The sequence below is a fragment of the Panthera pardus genome, unplaced genomic scaffold, assembly GCF_024362965.1.
Source record: "Panthera pardus isolate Hobbes unplaced genomic scaffold, ASM2436296v1 HiC_scaffold_16, whole genome shotgun sequence".
NCBI lineage: Eukaryota > Metazoa > Chordata > Mammalia > Carnivora > Felidae > Panthera > Panthera pardus.
The window spans coordinates 10,141,090-10,158,530 of NW_026526721.1; the positions used below are offsets into that span (position 1 = coordinate 10,141,090).

General features: G+C 44.3%; 1 pseudogene; it reads left to right on the forward strand.

Annotated features, from left to right (window-relative positions):
* The window catches only part of LOC128777359 (uncharacterized), a 31,815-nt pseudogene that overhangs the window by 3,462 nt on the left and 10,912 nt on the right, over positions 1-17,441 (forward strand).

Sequence of the window (17,441 nt, forward strand, 5' to 3'; positions counted from 1 at the left end):
AAATATTTGTTAAATATCTTATTCTAGAAAAGCAATGATTAGTATAAGAAACGTAGTAACTGACAGATATTTTCCTCCTTGGAGCATTGTTGATTTCTATTGAATACATGGAGATCTTTAGGAACAATTTCAATTCTTCCAGAAGCACTAGTATCATAAAGTTGTAAGAGACCATGAACACCATAGTAGCTAGACTTTTTTGCATTTATGGTGTCCCTGGCATGCTAAATAGTTTTCTTTACATTATTTTATTTAATCATCCTCCCCACCAAGAAAAGACCTAGAAGACAAATACTAGCTTTCTTTCCATGTTTTTTAATTTTTCTTTATTTCTTTTTTTTTTTATTTTATTTTTTATTTTTTTTTAATTTACATCCAAATTAGTTAGCATGCAGTGAAACAATGATGTCAGGAGTAGATTCCTTAAGGAAACTAAAATTAAGAGGGTTGAGCGACTGATTTCACAAACTATTGTGGGTCAGGCTGAGATTTGAAACAGAATCGGTCTCTCCTCTGTGCCCGTCCATTTATGTGATCTCAGAAGTCTGACTGTCGTGGACAGACCCTCAGGCAAGGAGAGCTGACCAATATGCTGACCCTCCCTGTCTTTCAAGTCCATGAACTCAAGCTGTAGACCAACGTTCCTTAAAAGGCAGAGAGTATGAGGAAATTTTTAATTGATTAATGGATTACTTTTTTGACATTTCCTTAATGATTTTTTCATGTTGCTTTTTTTTAAGTTTATTAATTTATTTTGAGAGAGAGAGAGAGAGAGCAGGGGAGGGGCAGAGAGAAGGAGAGAGAGAATCCCAAGCAGGCTCCACACTGTCAGCACAGAGCCTGATATGAGGCTCGAACTCATGAACCATGAGATCACACATGACCTGAGCCAAAACCAATAGTTCGATGCTTAACCAACTGAGCCACCTACGAGCCCGTATTTGTCCATGTTTCTAAACATGGACGTGAGCCAATGTCAAAGTAGAAACAAACTTGGAGTTCTTGGAACTCAGCCTCCCATTTGGTGTGGAAATCCCTTTCCCCTTCTGGGCCCTTCTTAAATTTTGAAAACCTGGCTTTGGATTAAATATTACCTACTGCTGAATTAGAGCGTACTGGTTCTTTTCTTCTATACCAAGCCTAGTGTTCTCATTACCATACTGATTCCGGACTTTGCCACTTTCTGAGCCTTCTATACCTCGTAGCCGGATCCTAATGCTCTTAAGTGCCTAAGAGCTAATGTGTTAAGTAAGCTTTAAGACCATTGCTGTGGGGGCACCTGAGTGGCTCAGTCAGTAGAGCGTCTGGCTCTTGGTTTCAGCTCAGGTCACGACGTCTCGGTTCGTGAGTTTGAGCCTCACATCGCGCTCTGTGCTGGCAGCGTGGAGCCTGCTTGGGATTCTGTCTCTCCCTCTCTCTCTCCGCCCTCCCCCACTCTCGCTGTCTCTGTCTCTTTCAAAACGAATAAATAAAGTTAAAAAAAATAATAAAGACCATTGCTAAGGATCTGTGGGCACAAGGGGATTGTGAATAGAATCAAACACTTTATTCAATCCTTTCTGTTTCAGTTAAGATGGTTTCAAGTGTGCACTAAATTCACTTCATGAGACATTCAGAGGTTGGTGTGTCCAGTCTCAGTTTGGTGGCACACTGACGTCATCAAAGACCAAGGCTCTTCCTCTCTGCGTACCATCCTCAGGTCACAAAATGGATGCAGCTGTTCCAGAGATCACTTATGGACACAGCAACACCGAGCCAGAAAAGAAGGGCATGTCCACCTGGGCATTGTTTTGTAATGAGGGAGTAAAACCTTCTCTTTTTTTTTTTTTAATTTTTTTTAACGTTTATTTCATTTTTGAGAGACAGAGCACAAGCGGGGGAAGGGCAGAGAGAGAGGGAGACGCAGAACACAAAGAAAACTCCAGGCTCCAAGCTGTCAGCACAGAGCCCGACGTGGGGCTCGAACTCAGGAGCCGTGAGATCATGACCTGAGCCGAAGTCGGATACTTAACTGACCGAGCCACCCAGGCACCCCAAGGGAATAAAACCTTCTTAATTACTCCCCCATATGGTTTTCCCTCCGGTGCCAGTCTACAGTCAATGCTCATTGCCTAGCTGTAAGTAGGATTGATAAATCTAATACCTGTTATCATCGGACACTCTTGGAGAGGTCAGCTCTGGGAGCAAGGAAGATGGTGGAGGGAAGAAAGAGCTGGGTGTAGACAATCAACTTAGCTTACTATTTTACTAGCTGTATCCTGCTTACATAGCCCAGCTAACAGGGACAAGAACTTCATAAGTACGTATACTTCATGAACCACAGTTCCTATGGCAAATGGAGGAAACATTAGGCTCTAGTTATTATTTTTTTAATATTTAAAAAATGTTTATTTTTGAGAGAGAAAGAGACAGAGTGTGAGCTGGGGAGGGGCAGAGAGAGGGGGAGACACAGAATCGGAAGCAGGCTCCAGGCTCTGAGCCGTCAGCACAGAGCCCCACACGGGGCTCAAACCCACGAACCGTGAGATCGTGACCTGAGCCGAAGTCAGATGCTTAACCGACTGAGCCACCCAGGCACCCCAATCAGGCTCAAGTTTAAACGGATTAGACCAGGACAAACATATATATTCATCTGTCTCTAAATGGGCAAAGAATTTTAACCAAGAGGTTGATTAAACTAAAAAGTACCCATAGTCAGGGTAAAGCCAAATCATTCTTCTTATATTTGGCCAAACCAGTTGGCATTAAGAAATTTGCCTTAGGGCTGCCTGGGTGGCTCAGTCAGTTAAACGACTCGGTTTCAGCTCAATTCACGATCTCATGGTTTGTGAGCTCAAGCCCAGCGTCAGACTCTTCACTGACAGTGTGGAGCCTGCTTGGAATTCTCTCTCTCCCCTGCTCTCTCTCGCCCTCAAAAAAAATAAATAAACTTAAAAAAGAAAAGAAAAGAAGTTTGCCTTAACTACTGGTAAGGTCTATTTTCATTGCTGTCTGTCTGGCAGTATCGTTTGGACTCCAAGGGTTACAACCTCACTTACATCCCTATGGTCCAGCAGTTCCATGGTTGTCTGGTAAACGTTGACCCTGACATGGATGGATACGTCAAGCAATGTTGTCAGGCTCCCCCAGATCAGATGAAATGAAAGAGTCCCCGGTGATGCTGAAAAGTCAGCGGAGAGCATCTTCATGTGAACCGGAACTTCATTTGACCTTGACCGGGTTGAGATAAGCAGCGGCAGCCAGGAGACAATGACTCATTTCTGAATATGCAAGGATACTTTTCACACCTGTCTTTGAAAAAAACGTCGCCCCAGGAGTCTAGAGTTCCGGCAAGAAGGCAATCTGTCTCATTCTGAAAGCCCTTCAAAGGACAGGGTCACACTGGCAGGCTGAGGGGTGTTCGTCGCATTGAGAGAAGGAGAGTTAAAGCATTGTCCCAGAACTCCACACCTCCCACCCTGGCAAATTGTTCATCTGAACCCCCAAGCCCCCTCCTGGTGGTAGATGAGGCTGTTGTGAAACAGATCTTTGAAACTGAAATGTGAGTTGAAAGATAGATATAAATGAAAACCCTAAGCCTATCCATCTCTCTATCTGATCATCTATCCTACCTATACATCTGTATACACCTACGTACATATATAGATCTCACAATAGCTATTTAGAAAGGATACTGTGTTTATAAAATATTTATATTTTATAGGCACATTGTCTATCAAACTCAAGGTCGAAACAGAATTTTGTTGTGTGCTTGTGAGCAATTTCCCTGAAGCCACCTGTCGGGTTTGTTTTTTTTTTTTCCTTTTCTCTTCTCTTTTTTATTTTTTTGTTTGGAGCCCCTTTCTCTATTAGTAAACATTTAAATGCATTCCACCCTATGGAGCTTTCAACTGTGAAATTAACCTATCCCCCCCAGCCGCATGTGAGTAAGACCAGGTGTCTCATACTTTCCCCTCCTCCCCACAGCCAGAATCCCTTGGGAAAAAGGGAAGACGCGAGACATTTGACATTGGCGCGGTTAAAAAGTGTCAGCTGATGATCTGAAAATGACCAGAGGCATGCTTTCAAAACCTAGTGAAAATGATCTAATAAGCCCCAACTTTTAAAATGTAATACAAGACTCATCTCCTTTTCTTCCTTAAAACCAAAGAGCGCTCCTCCTTTCTCGTATTTAAACCACAGCTATCAAAGATTTAATGATTGTACCATTGGACGCAGTTCAAACAATACGGGCAGGAAAGAATGTACAACTGTCAAGGAACCGGCCCGGTCAGAAGTGCCCCAGACAAATCACTGCACATCATCGGCTGGTTTTAATTAACAGCAGACTCCAATCTGTTTTTTCTGCCCCCTCTTTCTTTGGTAACTTTAAACAAAGTGATTTGTAGGGTTCTGTCTTGTAGAGCATCTACTCCAGTGAAAATGGAGGATGGCCATGGAAAGAACTTGAACCAAAGTTCAAAGCGGATTATAGCATCTGAAGGATACCTTAAGATTTTATCGTGGTCCTCTAAGATGAGTGAGTGAAGTTCATTCATTTTCCCTCCTGAAGGGCTGAGTTTCTTGTGAAGGGAGTTCATGCAGTTACTATGACACTAGATTTCTATTAATGCTGATCTAATTTTAAGGATATTTTTATCCTGTCGTTAATAAAAAATATATATATATATCTTATGTTGCCAGCAGCCACAGTCGAGAGAGATTTGGGGGCTTTCTTAATGGAAGACTTTCTTAGTGAATAAAGACATTCTTCAGCAAAGAAAGATTTCTCTCCATAAGTTCATGAAGTATAGATAGTATACACCCAAACCCACCTTCCAGTTTTAGTAGATTCCCAATGCTTCAAAAGAGCTGTAAATGAAATATTCCGGTTAATCACATAATTTGGCCAGGAGATTACACAGACATCACACCCAGTATATCGGGTTTTGAGGGGTTACCGGGGGGGTTGCAAACTACGGCCTGTGGGCCAAATCTGCCTCCTGCCTCGCTTTGAGCTAATCATGTTTCTACACTTTAAAAGGTTGTAAATATGACAAAGAATATAAAATAGGGGCTGTCTGTAGCCCACAAAGTCCACAATACTTACTATCTGGCCCTGCATAGATAAAGCGTCCCTCCACTGCGTTAGGTCGTGACGAAATACTTTTAACGTAAAGGCCTCACAGAGAACGATTCGATTTTTTTATGAATCACAAGGCGCTTCTGACTCTTGGAATATCCCAGGCTCAAGATCATGAACGTCAGTTATGACTGAACCAGATAATGGTTTAAAGTGTGAATCCCACCATCAGATTTCCTTGGATCATATCTAGGTTCCGCCACTTAAGTATGTGATCTTTTTCAAGTTGCTTAATCTTCCTAAGCCTTGGTTTCCTCGTCTGTAAATAATGAGCATTATAGCAGCCTCCTCCTCCGGCTGATGCGAGGATCAAAGGAGATAATGCACGCCAAGAACTTTGCACATGGCAGGCGTTTATTAAATGCTCGTGGCTGCTGTTAGAACTCCGGGCAAAAGGAGGCTGCTTCCTTGAGCTTCTCGGTTGTTTACGTGTCGTGTGATCGGATGCTGATGACACCGTCATCCCGGCCAGAATGATTTACCCAGTGTCCCGACTCTGCTCGCTGGGACATCTGTTATAATGCGTCGGAATTAGATGTGTCACGTGAGGCTGCAACACGTAACCAGAATATGAGGGGGGCAAATCCCCGCCGAAGCTCCACACTCACCTGTACGCCCTCCTGCCCCGCATCCATGCCAGTGCTGGTAGTGATGGGTGAGATGCACCCGTGGATGCACCTTCTAGAACCCTCGAGGCCCCTTGGTGGCTTCAAAACCTAAAACAATACCTTGGAGCACCTGGGTGGCTCAGTCGGTTAAGCGTCTGACTCTTGGTTTTGGCTCAGGTGGCGATCTCGTGGTTCATGGGTTCAAGCCCCGCATTGCGCTCTGTGCTGACAGCTCGGAGCCTGGAGCCTGCTTCGGGTTCTGTCTCTCTCTCTCTCTCTCTCTCTCTCTCTGCCCCTCCCCGGCTCATGCTCTGTCTTTTTCTCTCAAAAATGACTAAACATTAAAAAAAAAAAACCTGCTTGATTGTGGTGAATACTTCACAAAGTGTACATATTTTAAAGCATCGAGTCATACGCTTTAAATATGATACAATTTTTGCCAATTATACCTCAATAAAGCTGAAAAAAAGAAATGCTACACACCATTAAAAGGATACTTGCACAGAGGTTTTGAAATTATGCTTAAATAATCAATGTACTGAAGAAAAAAAACCCACAAGAAAATAAAATGGTAGTCCCAGGAGAGAGAGAGAGAGAAGAGGGGGTAGGGGAGAGAGAGAAAATAATAAGTTTGCAGTCACAGAGGTGGGATGGGTCAAAATCTGCATCCACAGCAACTATTGGCTAGGGCCATCCACATAAACCTGCTTCTTTAATTCCGATGCTGGAACATAAGAGATGCTTGACACATTACATTAGTGAAAAATGAACTTGCATTTTTAGAAGCCCCTCAGATATGTGGGGGGGGGGGGGGGGGGAGTCAAGTATTATTACAACGTAATGTCTCAAAATCGGATTCATGCAATGACCTAAGAAGAAAAATCTATTTCTGTAGGATTTTCTGATTAGTCTAAATTCTTCAAGGGAAGAGCATCACTTTCCCCATTTCTAAATACAGAAGAAGAAGAAGAAGAAGAAGAAGAAGAAGAAGAAGAAGAAGAAGAAATTAAAAAAAGAAAACCCATGGGGCTCCTGGGTGGCTCAGTCGGTTGAGCGTCTGACTTCAGCTCAGGTCATGATCTCACAGGCCATGAGCTCGAGCCCCACATCAGGCTCTGTGCTGACAGCTCAAAGCCTGGAGCCTGCTTCGGATTCTGTGTCTCCCTCTCTGTCCGTTCCTCCCCTGCTCATGCTCTCTCTCTCTCTCTCTCTCTCTCAAAAATTAAAATAAAGATTAAAAAAATTTTTTTAATAAAAAAAGGGTTTGGGGGAGGAGGAAAAAGTACGTAAAGAAAAGAAAGAAAATCCTTGAGATTTGTAATTTGAAAGGCATGAGATCAAAAAGTAAGAAAACGTTTACGTAGGAAAACCTAAAACCACAAGTTCTAAATTCTACTGGAAAGTGTTTCTTGATCCACATTTGAATACTCTTACATGCTCACTGCTATGTTTCTTTAGGGGTCCACAAAGTCTGAATTTTCCTTTAGGCTTACATGACAAGTATTTCCTTTTAACACTTCAATAAAAAAATATATAGAAATTTTCCATAGATCTAAAGGGCTGACAAGCAAGACAAAATTTCCACCAAATATTGGAAGTCGGCCTCCCAGATGGAGCACGGAGTCTAGGGAGGAAAGCAGTTTTCTTTTACAAGGTTTGGAGGCCCCATAAAACTTCTCCATCTCTCAAAACAGTCTTTGACCAAGGGTAAAAACAGCCCTGCTCTAGAGAAAAAATACATACATATACATATACATATACATATATATATATATATGTATATGTATATGTATACGTATACAGTCGGTGACTTAGAAGAATATTGAAATAAACTATTTGAGCCTCATGTATCCTCAAATACAACATCAAAGGGCTTTTATATTTGGGGGAACATGAAGCAATATTTCCTTCTGTTTGGTTGGTCAAAGGCTATGTAAGTATATTCTAGAATATTTCTACCAGACAGCTTTAGCTGAGTTGTAAAACCTTAGTGGGAAATTGCTGTTCAAGATTTTCTCATTAACCAAAACCTGTCATTTTAATAATTGATTTGAATCACTCAGATGATCACCTTTGAGAGCTGAGAGCACAGGACTGAATAACGGAGGTAGGCTTTCTCAAGAGTTTGCTCTCCTCTCTCTTTCTTCACAAGATTCCTGAGTAGCAGTGTTTTTCTTCGTGAAGTCTGAGACAGATGATGCGGGGGGATTTGGTTAGACGTTACATGCCGTTTAGTATGTGCCACAACTGCAATGAAATGCTTATTTTTCACTTCTTAAGGAAGTCCCCTCCACTTGCAACACTGCCTCGTTAGTGCCATTAAAAGATTTCATCTTTGTGCATGGAAGAAATTAGTAGAGTGGGTCTGAATTTGTCCTGTTACCAGAAGCAACTCTCCATACTCAACATAGAAAGCACTGTTCTTGGAGACTCCGTGCAATTTCCACTGGAATTCCAGCCCGATTGATGGTCTCTGTAGACCTCACCTAATGCGTGCACCCAGTGCATGGAAATGGTCTTCTTGGCCCCAGCAGTTACACACATCCATAGCTCTCCTCTCTTCTATTTCATCCTTCAGTCAAAATTACAGGTATGAGAAACAGTTCATGATGGAAATGAAAGTGTTTTTTTAATGATCAGTGCTGATGTAACTTCATTGGCTGTAGTTTCAAAATGGCTTCCTTGGAAAGAGCGTTTCTGCATGGAAGCTCTTTTTGTGATTACTATTAACTCACATTTTTGTTCATCTCCATGTTCCCCAGGACTAGGGTGTAGCCTCCTTTGAACATCTTGCCCCAGCAGAGTTATTCCCAAGAAATTTCTAGACACAACGGACAATTAGCTCAACCTTCCACATCAGCAGCCTCCTCCACTCTCCTTCTGAGACAATGGTGACTTCCCATTCCAATGGGAATTAGGATACGTTTCTCCTTTTAATTCTTTTCTTTCTTTCTTTCTTTCTTTCTTTCTTTCTTTCTTTCTTTCTTAATTTCTTTCTTTCTTAATTTCTTTCTTTCTTAATTTCTTTCTTTCTTTCTTTCTTTTTCTTTTAAGTGAGCTCCACACCCAGCATGGAGCCCAAGGCAGGGCTTGAACTGATGATTCTGAGATCAAGACCTGAGCTGAGATCAAGAGTCAGGTGCTTAACCGACTGAGCCACCCGGGCGCTCCTTTTGCTCCTTTCCAATTGTTAGCCCATCCAACAGACTAGGCCAGTGGGTGAAGACTTGCTTATTCATCACCCTTTGTTTCCTTTGGGTCTTAAGTAATCACCTGCCAGAAACTTCAAATCTTTTTATTTATTTATTTAATTTTTTAAATGTTTATTTTTGAGAGAGAGAGAGAGAGAGTTTGAACATTTGTCTAAAGGTCATGCAGCCAGAAGGCAGAGAGGAAGCTATCGTATTCCAAATCATTACCATTTATTGTCTCTTCTTCCGGATCCTTTCTGGATTTAATTCTTTTACCCGTGTCAATGTCTGCCTTTACATTCTTTTGATCCCTATTGGATCTTCTGTTTCACTGAATCACATCTCTTCCCTCCCTTCAAAGGGTCCCTGATAAATTTCAATCTCATTCCTGCCTCCACTTTTTTTTTCTAACCAATAATATTTATTAACCATCTACTACTCCCCAGCTACTCTCCACAGCCCCATCCTTTATTAGCAAAGCCAGATGTCTACCACAGACTCGTCCTGTTGACAGCCAGTCCAAAAATAGTCAAGATGTCAAATGGGAAGAGTCAAATTGTAGACTTCATACAAGAAGTAAAGAGCCAAAGGAGTCAGGTGTATAAGCAGGTTCTTCCATAGCTGCAAGCATGAGTCTGTGTAGTTTTCTCCACTCTACCCTTCGGGCTTCCCAGCAGCCACCCATAGCCCATGTTTGACAACATGATAATACTTGAGTTGAAATCTTCTCAACTGTATGAGAAACCTTGGGATTTCTCTTTTCAATTTTTTTCTTTAGGTTTTTTCCCCCCAACATTTTTTAAATGAAATTTGCAATCATTTAAAAAATTTGAAGGATTATACAGAAAATGTCCATATCCACTGCCTAGATTCTACAACCAATGGATGGCTGTGTTTGCTTTGTTACGTACTAGCTATTCATCTTTCTATCCATTTGTCGATATTATTTTTGCTGCATTTTGAAGCCAGTTGCAGTAAAGATCACCACATGCACATCATTAACTAGAGCTCAGTATTTGTTCGTGTATTTTTTAAGGAAAAAAATTGCCAACCGTGAAATGCCCAAATCTTACTGTAGCTTTCTAAAAGTTTTGACAAATGCATACAGGTGCATAATGTAACACTCATCAAGACATAGAACAAGACAGAGCACCTGGGTGGCTCAGTTGGTTAAGCATCCAATTCAGCTCAGGTCTGATCTCACCGTTTGTGAGTTCAAGCCCTGCATCAGGCTCTGTGCTGACAGCTCAGAGCCTGGAGCCTGCTTCCGATTCTGTGTCTCCCTCTCTCTCTCTCTGTCCCTCCCCCACTCACACTCTGTCTGTCTCTCAAAAATAAACATTAAAAAAAAAAGATATAGAACAAGACTAATGCCCACATAGTTCTCTCATGCCCCGTTCCCACTCAATCCCAGTCAAACTCAGACACAACCACTCGTCCCTTTTACTTTTCATTATACATGAAATAATATTTTCCAAAAGGAAAATAATTCGGGGTTTACATCTATACCACTGTTGGGATTTGGAGACAAATCATCTATTAGTGCCTAGAGTACAGAATTCTCACAAATAGGAATCTCACACTTGCCTCTTAGGACAACTCCATTTGCCCTTTTTCTAACCAAGCGTTGTTTTTCCTAGCATTGGATAATGGTTCCTCCATCCTTCTGTGATTTCCAAAGCTGCTTGAACAATTTCAAGGAAGTTAAGACTGGGACTCTGTGTCTTCCCCGTTTGGCTTTTACAGCTTCCGTTTTGCAACTGAAGCTTCCTGCGTGACTTTGGACATGATCTTATTATTGGGCACTGAATGTGTACCATGCCCAGCGACCGCTTGTAGCAGGCGGACACCAGAGATTTTTCTGGACTCATCCATGAGGTTTCTTGGCACCACTGGGCATTGCTCATTTGACACGGGGTTCTGTAGAGTGATAGGGACACCTGCTAAGCTATCCTACACAATGCCCAATTCAGGTCCAATCGTTAGTCATGTGGCACATGCTTCTGACTAAGCTGATTTGGTGTGTGTGTCACAGGATGCCACACAGTGGAGTGACCTTTTACAACATGAGTGGGTACATTCCATTGTAATCAGCGAGTTTTTTGTTGGATTTTCTGCTCTAGAAATCTGCCAAAGAAAACTTGTAGGAGTAAGGAAAGGCAATTTGAAATGGAGGGCCCCCAGCTCAGTGGAGGAAAGAGCTGGCCAAGGAGCCAAAAATATGGGTGTACGTTGTGCCGTGGTCACTGAGATGTCCTTGGGCAAAAGTATGAGAAAGGAGGGGGAATACTAAGAACATTTCTGTGACTTGCCTCGAAAGAAGTTCCGAGTATTCCCTCAGCAGATATAGAGGAATTCTTTTAAAAATACACAGGCATAACACAAAGAAGGGCTCTCGAATACTCACGCTCCTTTGGTGGTACGATTTCCAGGGTGGTGGTGCACAGCCTAAACAGGTTAATCCTGCCATTCTCTCCAGGGCAAGGAAGGGGCTAGGTCCTCTCTGGATATCCCAGAGCATAGACCAAGGATGTCATGACAGTAATAAAAATAATTGCTGATATTTCTCGGTGCTTACTATAGCCGTTAGATTCCCAGCAGGAAGCAGATGGCCCAAATTGTGGAGATAGGGGAGAATTTAAGAACAGTTACCCTGGGGAAACTAAGAGAGAAAGGCAAAGTGCCCAGGGACTAGGGAGGGAAGAAGCAAGCCATACTCTGAGCCCTCTCTCCCCTCTTCCTGCAATCTCTTGCCAGGAGGCAAGGTAGCCCAGGCAAGGCAGTCATGCTCCACAGAGGTCATCGCCAGAGGCATGTAGCAGCACAGAGGACCGGGAAAATGATCATGAGATGGGAAGGAAGCACACCGAGAAGGACCTCCACTCAGATCAGAGCTCCTTCCTATCGGTCCCAGGTGCAGGCAGGCCATTCTGATATCCTGTGAGTAGAGCCCTTCAAGATTATCCCAAAAGTCCCATTGGACCGTTAGACCTGGAAAGGTCAGTGTGACCCACATCTAACCAGAGAATCTCCACATCTGCCTGAGACTAGCACAAAGATCCCCTTTGTGGTCCTGAGTATCTCATTCTAGAACCTTCATACCAGCATGAAGAGTCTAGAAGGAGCTTTTGTGAGTCTGCACCCCTAGGAGACCAGAGAGCATGGTTCCAAACAAGGTCACATTCACAGGTACAGGGAGGGGGTGGGGTTAAGACTTCAACATATCTTTCTGATGGACACAGCTCAACCCACAACGAAAGCAGCGAGCGTGACGGGGGCTCGAGCAAGCGTGTCTGGAATTGGCATCGCCCCGTAGGGGGTGACTCCGGAGGGCTCACATTTTCATACTTGTCCCGGTGGGAGCCCCACTGACAACAGAGATTGTAGGGCCAGCCTCTTGGGGGGTCTTGACAATTGGAGGAGCCACAGGGCAGAAAGGCAGCTAGGCTAGGGCGAGCGGGGCAGGGACCCTCCTTGCCTATATCTGTGCACATGGACTCAGCACCAACTCCCATGTGCCCAAGGCTGCAGCAGCCTGTCATTGGGGGGGCGGGGAGAGGCAAGTCCCCCCATGTGGGCTCAAGCTGCTGTCTCTGGCCTGAGGCACTAGGAGCTTTCACACCTCTTTCTTCTAGTGCCCAGATACCTTCCACATGTTGTATACACGGGGGACTAAATCATTTCCTTCTTTGTTACCATACTGATTGGTTGCATATGCCATTCTGTGGGGGTCTATCCTATCTGAGGCATTTGACACACCCGGAGCCCATCTGAGCAAGCCTGGAAAACCCGAGCCCTGGAAGTCAGATGTGGGCAGAACCACGTGGGCTCAGGGACACCGGATTGCCTCCCTGCCCCCTGGGCAGGAAACACCCTCAGCTGGCACCCCACTTTCACCGAGGGATGGGCAGTGAAATGATTAGGAGTCTGAAAGATGTGCTTGTCGATCTTGGTATTACGTGACTTCCGGCAAGTTGCGCATGGCCCCCCAAGCCTCACCTTCTGCATCCGTAAAATGGGACCTTTGCTTACGACAGAGGTGGTCGTGACGGCAGAATGAAATGAGGAATTTAACATGCTTTGTGTGCTGTGTTCGGTACTCCTTAGTGAGCAATTGTTCCATAACTAACAATTTCATTTTGTTCTACACACACGCCTAGTGATATGGGTGCCCCCAGCGAAACATGTCACTGAGCACCTAGGAAAGAAGAGAAGCAAGGAAAGGGGGACCCACGAGCCACTTGTCCATCTTTCCTGAGGCCCACCTTGCACACTCACCACCTGCCGAACTCCCCACCAGAGCGCTTCTCCTGCTGGGGTGGGGAGAAGGTGACGTCTGATCTTTGGGGCAGATCAGATTCCTCCACCATTCGGGCAGCCCCATCCTGACTTCATTTCGGGAATATCTTTACTGTGGCCTCCAGGATCTCCAAACCCTTTATGGGGCAGATTTAGCATGCCATTGCTCTCAAACCTCTTTGAACTCCAAGCTTGGGTTTTATTTCTTCCCCTGGACCTGCCAGCTGAGCCGTGTGATGGGGAAGGAAGAACCTACTGAGGGGACCACAGACAGTGTGCAAGGAACATCCGCTGGTTTCCTCACGGGGTACACATGGTGCGGAAGCCAATGTCACTAGAACACAGAGTGCAACGCTCACCTTGTGCTCACTTACACTGCTGGAATCACTGTCTACAGAACATTTTGTTGTCAGAAGTGTTACTGACATTGCTAAGTCACGAGAAAGCTTACGCGCTGAAATAAGGTAGGTACCTTCGTTTGCTTTCGATGGGTCAGAAAACTGACACTCTTGCCGTTTTAATGCCACTGAATCAAGAAAATGGGACTTTGAGGGACAACTGGGTGGCTCAGTCAGTGAAGCATCTGACTCTTGATTGCGGCTCAGGTCATGATCTCACGGTGCGTGAGTTCGAGCCCTGTGTCAGGTGCTGGGCTGACAGAGAGGAGCCTGCTTGGGATGCTCTCTCTCTTTCTCTCTCTCTCAAAATAAATGCATAAACTTTTTAAAAAAGAAAAAGAAAATGGGACTTTGAGCACACCATTCACCTTCTTGCTTGCTATATGATTTTAACAAGTTCATTATTTTACCTGAACTCCCATCTGTGGACCCGGGGATGACAATATAGATTTCTCAAGGTCATCGCAAAGGGGAAATTAGGTCGCATACATAAACCACAGTGCACGGTAGATGATCTTGCATAAAGCGGTGAGAAGTGATGGCATACAACGGGCATTCAGTAAAGGTTCTCCGTTCTTCATATTCCAGCAGCCGGACAGAGATCAGAAAGTTTTTCTAACGGTCAGATAGTATTTTCAAATTTCAGCCATACAGACTCAGTTGCGACCATTCAGCTCTGCTGTTATATCGCATAGCACCCATAGGCGTTGTTTAAATGAATAACCGTGACTAAGTTTCAATAAAGGTTGGTTTATTTATTTATTTATTTTAACGTTTATTCATTTTTTGAGACAGAGAAAGACAGAGCATTAATGGGGGAAGGTCAGAGAGAGAGGGAGACACAGAATCCGAAACAGGTTCCAGGCTCTGAGCTGTCAGCACAGAGCCCGACGCGGGGCTCGAACTCACGGAACGCGAGATCATGACCTGAGCCAAAGTCAGACACCCAACCGACTGAGCCACCCAGGCACCCCAAAGGTTTATTTATTAAAAAAAAAAAAAAAAAAAGACAACAGACCTGATTGCGTCCATGGACCAGAGTCCGATGACCCCCCCGCGCCCCCCCCCCCCAGTAAAACGTTGTGTATGGTATCATAAATGACAACATCTAGAAGATAAACCCTATTCTTCCTTTAACATTCTAATTTCAACCTTCTCTCTTCTGTAGGAACTGTTCCTCCCTGACAATGTCGCACAGACTTAAGGGTCTTAAGGTAGCCATCTTCCCACTGTGAGGAGAATGGGGGCGCCATTTCCCAGGGGTCTGTGAGGTCCTAGAAGTTAGGGGCTGTCTCTTCATCTTTCTCAAACTGTTAAAAAGCAAAAAACAGTGTTTGCAACTGTGGGTGATCTTGTCCTCAGGGGACATTTGACCATGACTGGAGACATTCTGGGGTGTCGTAACTGGAGGGGGTTCTATTGGCAGCCATTGGGCAGAGACCAGAGTTGCTGCTAATATTCTCCAGCGTAGACGAGAACGTACAGGAAAGATGATCCGGCCTTCATGCCAGTAGTGTTGAGGCGGAGACACACTGAACCAGTAAAAATGAAGCATTTTGTAAGCTGTTAGTGTAACTCATGTGCACAGCCCTTTACAGTTTATATAATGCCACCTAAGCTGTTCCCCCTCCCAAGCTGTGGGGAGAATCAAATGAGATTATGTAGGTAAAGGATGTCTGCACAGATCTTTAAATCTCTACGAAAGCAAAACCTTTTCTGTCAGTTAACCAATCCTGGAGTGCCAACACCAGGTAGATTAATTCTGGAACATTCTTCAGTTTATCCAGCCCAAATCTCCCCCTTCGGTTTAAGCCCTTTTCCCATCAGTCTCTTCTCAGCAGAAATAGGAGTGCCCTTGGCCACCTTTCAAATGCGGGGGAACTGGGAAGCCACACCTCAGTCTGCTTTTTCTGTAGACCAAATTATCAAATTCCTTTTAGCTTTTTCCCTGGGTCCTATTTTTGAAGCCTTTAATTATTTTCATTTTTACAAAGATCCCCCTGTGGATTTTCTCCTGGTTTGCCACATACCTCCCACAGTAGACCATCTTAACCTAAGCGAGCTTCCAATTAATCTTCCCCTTGGACAGAATTACATGATGGTTTTTGCAAGCCACACTGGCTTTCGTGTACATTCACAGATGCGTATAACTTTGGTGATAGCCTGTCCTCCTGCTTGAAAGAGTTTGGCCCACTTTTCTCTTTCGTGTGAGCGAGTGGCATGGGAAGACACATTTCCTTGTTAGGTGTTGCCCCCTTAGGGACACAGAGTGGGACGCGGGGGTGGTTTCTTTCATTTGCTTATGTTATGGATTGAATTATGTTCCCCTAAAAAAGGTAGGTGGAAGGCCTGACTGCCACCACCTCAAAATGCGACCTCATTTGGAGATCAGGTCTTCACAGAGGTAATCAAGTTAAAATTAGGTCATTAGGGTGGGCCCTGATCCAATATGACTGATGTTCTTATAAAAAGGGGAAATTTGGATGCCGGCAGATAAACACGGAGGGAAGGTGATGTGAAGATACAGAGGGAGAAGATAAGCCAAGGAACAAGTTGAGAGACCTGGAACAGATCCTTCTCTAGAGGGTTTGGAGGTAGCATGGCCCTACTGACCAGCCGGATGTTGGATCTCTGGACTCCAGAGCTATGAAAGAATATGTTATTTATTATTTCTTTTTGGTACTTTGTTATAGCGGCCCTAAGAAACTAGCTGCCATGGTTTCTGCCACTGATGCCCTAGCTGGAGTGCATGATCATCTCGAAACATTTCTGCCAAGGACTGTTTGCCACTCTTCCTCCGTGTATCAGACATCATCAGTGCTCCACCCACTTCCCTTCACTTTATTCCAAGGGCTACGTGCCACCATGATGATGGCTTCCTTCGTCTCCTGGCTAATGATATTCTGTGACTGCGGGCACACACCCCCACATACACACCAGGCTACAAGTGCCAGAAAGATTCCAGAGTACCTCTCAGTCAAGGGGAGGCAGCACTTGTGCAAAAATAGTTCTGGAAGGGCTCTCCTTCACCCCTGGTGGGATCACTCAGAGTCGGGCTCAACACAACTTTTCAAAAGGTCCTGAGCAGTCTGGGCCCAATTTTCAGGTAACAGAACCTACTAATTCAGGTATTTCTTCATAGCCTTCCATCTTTCACTTTCTTACTTCCCCACTCTTCCCAGTGTGAGTAGAATACCTGGCCCAAATCTTTGTCTTGGGATCTACTTTAGAAGAGCTTCACCTACATCACCCCACAACGAGAATATGAATGACGAGCAAAGACCTGAGAGCCAGCACCATTTTTTTTTTTTTTTTACTAAAACCCAAAGGAAAGAGAGCAGACTTTGGTACTATCTGTCCCAGAAAAGACAGCCACATAGCAACCAGGGGCGAAGTCAGAAGTCAAAGCCAAAACCTGAACAGACACTTGGTAAGATTCAGAGGCCCCACCTAGAGTGGCAGCTGAGAATGAATGGTTCAGGATTGCTGCCCTCCAGTCACGTGGCCATTCTTCTGCTCACATCTTGCCAGATGCCAGGCTAAGAGCTGGAGGTATAGAAGGAGATAAGACACATCCCCCGAACTCAAGGAGCTCACCTTCTTGTGGGAAGAGACCAAGGTGGAAAAAGTGTGACTTAAGTGCCATGTGACAAATGCTAATTGGAACCCTGGGAAACCCAGGATCGAAACTAGACAGTCACATCCTGAAGGGCCTTGTATGCTGGGCTAAAGAATGTGTAAGTTATAATCAAGACTGAGTTCACGAATGTGTGACCTGGGCAGTCAAACAAGGTTTTGTGCTTAGAAGGGGCCCCACTTTTGG